The following is an 8,722-nucleotide window of genomic DNA, read 5'->3' on the forward strand; positions in this document are numbered from 1 at the left end:
ATGAATTCAACAAACATTTATTGAGCATCTACCACATGTCAGCAACTATGCCAGTAGCTAGCAATGAAAAGATATATATTTTAAAATAAAAATACACTCAGTAATTTGAAAAGCTCCTCAAAAACTATTTTCCCATCCATAAACAAGCACTTTTTGAAGTTTGATTTTCACTGGGTCATTTAAATATATACCCTTTATATCTAGGAGTCATCTGAGAGGTGAAAGAATTCCTTCATTCAACAAATATGAGTACCTACTAGGTGCTGAAAGCTTGAATAAATGAACTCCGCAAGTAGGGGAATTTTTTGTTATCCTATTGTATGTATCCTCTGTTAGAGAAAATACATTTTATATTGTTAAAAATGTTGCCAAAGTACAAAAGGACATGAACTTCTTGCTTTCAGAAGCATTAAAAATTACTCTCCATATTTAATAATAATGTACTACATGTGTCAATGACCCAAATGGCTCCAGCCGCTGCCTGTTACGTGGTGTCTCATTTTTCATACATAATATATATGATGACCAGGTTTTTTCATCTCTTAATGACTATGTATTAGAAGAAGACTAAATAACAGCATTTGTGCAACCAAAACTGTTAGAAGGCAGTCTCATGTTAGAGATCCTCTCCTTGGTTTGTGACCTTGTCTCTGAGATGGGTCTTTTTAAGGAGATCACTCAGACATGAGTAGCAAACACTACAGATGTTTCCTAAATCATCTGTTCACAGGATACATGTTTCTAAAGTGTCAAGAAAGAGTCCAGCTGCCTGTTTGAAGTTGTATACAAACTACAAAATCAAGGGCTGATCCAGATTTTGTTGGACCTGAAGCTTATACAATATTGGGAGACACTTCAGAAAGAAACACAGAAGCAAAGACAACATGAGGTACAAAAGTGATGATTTATTTAGAATAAGAAAATCAACCACCAAAACTACTGCAGATTCAAGGTCCTTTACTTCAGAGATTTCTTGAGCCATTTACCAGAGATACCAACAGAGAAATGCTTCCTGATAGCAACCTGGATTCTCTCCTCCATTTAAAACTCACAGTAACTCCCAGAAATCTCGCACTCACCAGGGGAGGTACCCTGAAGCTTTAGTTCATAAGCTGCGTGGGAAATTTACTTCTGTATAGTTAAAACAAACAAATGAACAAAAAAAACCTTTAATACTCTTTTACATGGTTTCTTCTATCCTAGTCTTGGTCTTCTCCAATTAAGCTTCTGGCCTTTTCTGGGTTTCCTATGATGTGATCATCATCTTTATTAAACAAGACAATATTTAGGATGCAGAACATGGTGTCCAGGGACTATTGGATACATATCTCTACAAAGCTATCACCATTCTCTCTTATCCCCTATCATGCAGAGATCAGCATGACAACTATGCAGCCCTCATTTTTGTTCTCCCAGTTTCAGTCTGTATCATCCAGACTAACATCCAAGGGTTTCAACCTTTTGTCTGCCTTCTTTATTTTCTTGAGCTTCTCTATGTTCAACATCAGCATGACATTCAGAGCCACATCCTCTCCAGAGTGCTAAGTTCTTGGACAGACCCTCAGGCTCTGGGGGCACCCGTGATACAGTGGACAAGCCAAGCCAACAACTGAAGCCAAAAAAAAAAAACCTTTCCAAAAGATATTTCAGCTGGTAAAACAAAACGTTTTCCTACATCCTCTATCTAGAAAACCATAGAGCAGCTTATAAAATACCTCAGTCTCACAAAAAAACTACATTGCCTTTGCATCTACAAATTTACAAAATGTTTTAGACCATAAGTTTATTTTCTGGTCATAAATAGAACTTTTAAACACACTATTAACTGGGAGATCTTGAATTCTCAGTGAACTACAAATAGCAATTCTGGCTACTATTGGGGATTATCTCCTAAGGATAATGAAAATAAATTTTGCTTTGATATTTTATATCAGGTTTTTTTGTTTGTTTGTTTGTTTATTTTTGGCTGTGTTGGGTCTTCGTTTCTGTGCGAGGGCTTTCTCCAGTTGCGGCAAGCGGGGGCCACTCTTCATCGCGGTGCGCGGGCCTCTCACTATCGTGGCCTCTCTTGTTGCGGAGCACAGGCTCCAGACGCGCAGGCTCAGTAGTTGTGGCTCAGGGGCCTAGTTGCTCCGCGGCATGTGGGATCTTCCCAGACCAGGGCTCGAACCCGTGTCCCCTGCATTGGCAGGCAGATTCTCAACCACTGCGCCACCAGGGAAGCCCTATATCAGGTTTAAGAACACTAACTGGGGCAGAGACTCAGACTGGGAGTTTGGCCTCTATGGGTTTATTTCTAGTTCCTGAAAGTATCTTTGACAGTTCACTTCAGACAACGTTATTGAAGCTCATTAAGAAACTACTGGGTACTTTCATTATAGTTTATTCTAATACGTTTTCTTTTAAGCAAAAATTTAGTTGCCTCAATTTCAATAATTCTAAAGAAAATTTAAAACAATACCCCACTGTCTTTGTTAGTAGTCAAGCTGTAGAACTTGCAGCACTGTTAAGGAAATTGTTTAATGAGGTAAAAAATTTCTCTTATGCAAATATATTGCTAATCATTTAGCAACTTAACGTGCTAGAAAAACTAGCCTCCCAAGAGAATAATGCACACTTTAGCAGGTACATTGTGGTATGTTTCTGAATGGATCAACCCCTTACTATCTGTTAGATAGTAGGAACCTATACATAATAACTGATAATACACTTATTATTATTTTCTTTGTACCACTTTTTGAATAAACCCCTTAAATATATAAAAGCATGTCATTCTTTGTAGTACCTAGAGGATACAAATAGCTAACACCTTCTAAACATATATTGTTATTAGACAACTTAGGACATTTTTTTCCAAGGTAAGCATTTTGGGATTCTACTTTATTAATATATAGATATGGAAATCATATCAATAAATCTGCTCTTTGAGAAAATATCTCAGTGGTTTTCCTTTTGGGAACCAATGCTTAGATCAGTGATATTCAAAGTGTGATCCAAGGACTACTATGAAGGTCTTCCTCACTATACAGAAACCTATTAAGTGAGCTATAAAAGGTCATTAATAGTTGCTGTTTATAAACCAAAGTGACTGTTAGAAGAATTTTCTAAGGGCTTTAATGTAGCATTCTGTTATGAAGTCTGGCTGCCATGCTATGCTTCACAATGTTGTAAAGCCCTACTGGGCACATCCCTTCAGATAGTTGAAATTCCTGAAATTTTCTAGTAGAATTGTACACTATTATTAGTGTACTTCAGTGTAGCTTTTAGTAAATTACAGGATTCATTTGCTGCTATTCTTTCTTTGTCTTTAATTCTATATTACTGTTGATTTTAATCATCATTATAACTATTTGTTATAAATTGTTAGGGTTTTCTCTTATAATTTGCATTGATACAGGTTTTCATAAGTACATGAAAAGGGTCTCAATATCAATAGTTGTCAGAAAAGTGCAAATTAAAATCAAAGTGAGATAACATAAAGCCCACTAATATGGCTAAAAATAAAAAGAATGTATAGATGTAGACATAAATATAGATCTCCTGTGGATACCATAAAGTTTGAGTGTATTCTTACCATAGTAGAGGAGAACACAGGGACTCACTGGTGGTCCAGTGGCTGAGACTCTGCGCTCCGAATACAGGGTGCCCAGGTTCGATCCCTGGTCAGGGAACTAGATCCCACATGTGCAGCTAAGACCCAGCGCAGCCAAATAAATAAAATTAAAAAAAAATAAAGAGAATACAATCTTGAGGGAGTTTTAATAGCATCTCAGAAAGAAATGACAAAATCAAGGTATTTGTGAAGACTGGGAGTCTGGTTTAAGGTGTATATTCAATGCAGGGCTTGATTGAGATTGGTATGGATCATTATAATTTAGGACTGATGGACACAGCAAGGTGAGGATTTAGAAGCATGAGTTTCAAAGAGTTTAGGGAAGTAAACAGTTGTTTGATGCTCTCTATTGAACAGTTGAACAGTTTGGTGTTTACTTAAATGGGTTTTTAAGAAAGTCCATGGAACAAACAAAATTATTTTCATCTTCTCTTTTTCTAGACAAGAGTTTTCTAGAATGTTAAATTCATATTGATGAAGAGCAATAAAGTCATATTAATGAAGATGGCCAAATAATAAAAGTCATGCTTATACAGACCATAAGCAGAACGCACGTAAAGGGTTTCAGTTCTCACTGTCCTGCCATGTGGTAATTCTTCAGCCTGGGCTGTGAGAGGTCCATTAACATCTGGTGATGTGATCAATCCAAACTGTCATCACTTGAGTTGTCATGATAGTGTATCATGTATCCAGAAATGGTTGTTTTAACCTCCGCAAGTGTCAGGTTTTCCTATTCCTTTTGTTGGATAGTCATTTGTTGGATCATTCAGTGCCCCAGTGGCTACTTAGCAATGTTCAAAAATCTGGAGATCACATATCTGAACACTGCAACCAGACAAATACTGAGGGAAGAATTATGATTAGAGTTTGCAATTCACTTGTCAGCCAGGAATCAAGGTGTCCAAATTAGTCAGAATAGATCTCATCCTCAAACCAAAGAGCCAACATACCAAATAGAGGTTTATTAGCCAAACTGATCATCTTATGGTTTGTTCCCTCCCAAATCTTTTTGGTAATATTAAAGATACAAAAGAAGTCTGCAGGAATGTGCACACAATTCTTCCCCTGAAATAGCACATACTCCTTTTAAGCAGCCAATATTATATCTAAAGAGGCTCTGTTCTGAACCAGCACCTGTCCAATTTCATGAATTTCTCAAATGACACTTCTCTAGGAGGCACTTTCTAGCTCTTTTGTTAGTTTGTGAACCGTGGCATGTAGGTTTCTTCCTACTCCCCAGGCCTATTCTAACGCACATGGTGAACTTTTTCTAAAAGGAAAAACGGATGGGCCAAAATGGTCCCTGGGTGATGCAGACTATCTTGAAGATAGGAATCAGATTACCAATATAACAAGTCCCTGTCCAGTTGGCAGGTAGAAATCAGTGGTCCTTTGTACACAAATCCAATACCAGTCATTGGAAGCCAGTCAGTAATCTGTTTTTGGACAATCTACCCTAATGGACTGTCAAATAGTGTTGTAAAGTTTGGCACCACTTGTCAAGAAAGGTTCAGTACCAGGCAATGAAGTTTGCAGTATCAAGATCCTTAAGCAGATCTAAGTCAGAAGAAAAACTGTTTCTTTCTTAGATCTTTGAAAGTTAGTTGGCCTTCAAATACATACCATTTGTACCATGATCTTCTTCTCAGTTCTATTTTTGTGTAAGCTCAGTTTCAGAAGTGAGGCCCAACAAAAGATCACTGAATGTTGTTTCAGTGGAGACAGGAACCTCCTTTTCTAAGTACAATATGATATGGGGTTTCAGATTTCTCATTGCCTGGTCTGTTGTGGGGTTCTCTATATACAATGTTAGTTAACAGTCAAATACAATTACCCAGGAAACCAATGGATTTAGTATAAGGAATTGGTACCAAGGGAAGCTGGGGGGCTCCCAAAGGAACATGTACTTTCTGTTACTTTAGTTGCATGCTTTAGTTTGCTAGTAAATTGAAGTCATTCATGAGACCCATACAATGGAGTGACTAAGGAAGCAAACATTAAAATTAGGAATAGGGTTCTTAAAAAACATAGTTAAAGACAGTCCAGCAAAAGAATAAATAAAATGTCTAGAAAAATAAAGAACAAAATAATGAGATTAAAGCATTACAATCCACAGTCTTATTCTGTGGATGTTTGGTGGAAGCTGTCTATAGATACAGAGATAGATGTAGATACATCAATTAGTCATCTGCTCAGTCCAAAGATCTTGAGATGAAACAATCTCCTTCAGAATACTGTCTGCTTCTGGAGAGATCCAGAGAATTCTCATCTTGAGATCTCGGCTAAGGACCATCTTCCAGTGATTCAAGAATATTTTGTACCTCTTTATTTGAAAGATATGAATCCAAGTATCAACCCCTTGGAATTTTACAGCTGTTCTAGTTGTGAACAATGCCTGAAGGATTCTTTCTAGAAGACCTGGTCTCAGATTTTAGGTCATTCAAGGGTTGTTTAGAAAGAATATGAGAACAGGCTGAACAAACTTCTTGATATAATATATTATTCCCCTAATTACCTGCAATATTTGACCATATCTGCTTAGAGTCCAGAGTCTAAGCAGTCTGCTAAGAGTCTGGACTCTTAGATAGAGTCCAGAATTGCATGTGATATTTAGAAATATATATATGGGTCACCCTGTTATTAAAGATAGGGGGAGAATCATTGAATCCCAGGAGTTGATTTCAGTTGTAATACCTTAAGCCTTAGAAGTTTGAGAGTCTCTTAAGGTTTTGCTAATTTGAATTCTAGTGTCCTTAACATGCTTCAAATTTCTCTGAACTTCTTTCTGTGTTATATCTCTTCTGCTTCCATCCAGAGAAAGTTCTGTTTTTCAAATTTTCTGTAATTATATCAAGCCCACCCAGATAATCCAGAATAACTTCCACATCTCAAAGTCCTTACCCCATAATCTCCAAAATCCTTATTTGCCATGTAACATAAAATGACAGAGGACCAAAGTATGAACATCTTGGTGGGAATATTATTCCAGCTACCACAAGCCTATATCAATCAAAAAATTTTAAGACTGTTCTTCAATATGTAAAGAAATTTCTCCTTGTAAAAGTAAAGGAAATTAAGTGCATGTTTGCTCCTCAGAGTACCTTCATTGATCACTTGCTTCATTTTTGCCTTTAATTTCTTAGCTATAACCAGAAAATTCTTTTTACAACATCTTTTCTGTTTGCTGTATCTATCTGTTTAAATATCTTTATCACAAGACTCTCTCCTCCGGTGTTTATGACTGAGGTAGGAGCCTCTGACTATTTATCTGTAAGGTCATCAATTTATTTTAATTCTTATTCTGCTTTTGTTCAAAGCCTTTTTCAAAATGTCCAGCAAAGTGCTGGAGAGCTGACAATGGGGCTATTTCCCACTCTATTTTTTGCTTATATGCTAAATCCTTTATTTCTGGCTTAAGGGCACTTCTAAAAATTGAAGAGAGGACCAAGGTTACTCCTGTTTCAGGAGCTAATCTTGAATGCTGTCTAAGGGTGTGTAAGAGCCTTTCCCTAAAGTCTCTGAACTCACCGGGACTTCCCTGGTGGCACAGTGGTTAAGAATCCACCTGCTAATGCAGGGGACACGGGTTTGATCCCTGGTCCAGGAAGATCCCACATGCTGCAGAGCAACTAAGCTTGTGCGCCACAACTACTGAGCCTGCGTGTCACAGCTACTGAATCCCACACCTAGAGCCTGTGCTCCGCAACAAGAGAAGCCACCACAATGAGAAGCCCATGCACCACAACGAAAAGTAACCCCCGCTGCTGCAACTAGAGAGAGCCCATGTGCAGCAACAAAGACCCAACGCAGCCAGAAATAGATTAATTAATTAATTTTTTTTAAAGTTATATTTTTAAAAAAAAGGTGATTGAGAAAAAAAAATAAAGTCTCTGAACTCATCCTTCCTTTGCTTACAGGCCTGGAATAGAATCCATTCATTTTCACAGAAAAGATTTTTGGGGAACCTTCAAAAGACCTTGTCTAACATCTATAGCTTTTCTAAATCTCTGATTTCTTATGAAATTTGGGCCCTTTTAAGTCACTGTCAGACTCTTTCCATTTTGCCTCTTCCATCTAATGTTCCCACTAGTATATGAACTAATTGGTATAGATCTGGAGTCCCTGAATTATAAATTCCTAAAACAATTCTAAATGTCTCTATAAAGTTTTTTTTGTTTTATTTTGTTTTGTTTTTGTCCTATATGGGCTTTGGAAAGTCTTTGGCAATGGCTCTCAACTCAGAGGAAGACTGGAGCTTAAAACCAACCTCAAGGAATTCTTCTATTCTGAGGGCGGTTTAACTTTAAGAAGTAATTGAGTTTGGGAAGGTTTCTGGCTGAATAGAAGGGAAGGAGAACAGACTAGAGGAACAAATAGGGTGAGAGGGAGATTGAGGAGAATAGGATGGAGGAAAAGGAATAGTAGGATAAAGACCTACCTAGGTGTGTGTTTTGATTTAAAGGGAAATAAATGAGAGATAGTTTTAAGTTTTTCCCAGTCCTCTTTTGCTTTGACCAATTAATCTCTTAAGGAAGCAATTTTGGAAACTTAATTTCTTTTGGGTGAATTTGTATATCAATAAAAAATGCAGACAATTTGATACTTGGAATTTTGTTCCCTTTTCATTCTAAGATGTTTCTCAAATGAACAGTTTTGATCACATCGAAATTTCCTTTTACATGTATCTGTCGACTCTTTGTATGTCTTCTTTAGAGGAATCTCTATTCAAGTCTTTTGGTCATTTTTAAATTGAATTCTTTGTTTTTTTGCTATTGCGTTGTAGGAGTTTCTTATATATTTTGGATATCAACTCCTTATCAGATATATGGGTTGCAAATATTTTTTCCATTCTGTAATTGCCTTTTCACATTGTTGATTATTTCTTTTGCTGTGAAGAAGCTTTGTATTTGGATATAATCCCACTTGTCAATTTTTGCTTTTTTTGCCTTTGCTTTTAGTGTTCTATCCAAGAAATTATTGCCAAAACGAATGTCAAAAGGCTTTTTCCATAAGTTTTCTTCTAGGAGTTTTACAGCTTCAGGTCTTATGTCTACATCTTTGATCTATTTTGAGTTATTTTTGTGTATGGTGCAAGGTAAGAATCCAGTT

The sequence above is a fragment of the Eschrichtius robustus genome, chromosome 8 (genome assembly GCF_028021215.1).
Source record: "Eschrichtius robustus isolate mEscRob2 chromosome 8, mEscRob2.pri, whole genome shotgun sequence".
In the NCBI taxonomy this organism is placed as follows: Eukaryota; Metazoa; Chordata; class Mammalia; order Artiodactyla; family Eschrichtiidae; genus Eschrichtius; species Eschrichtius robustus.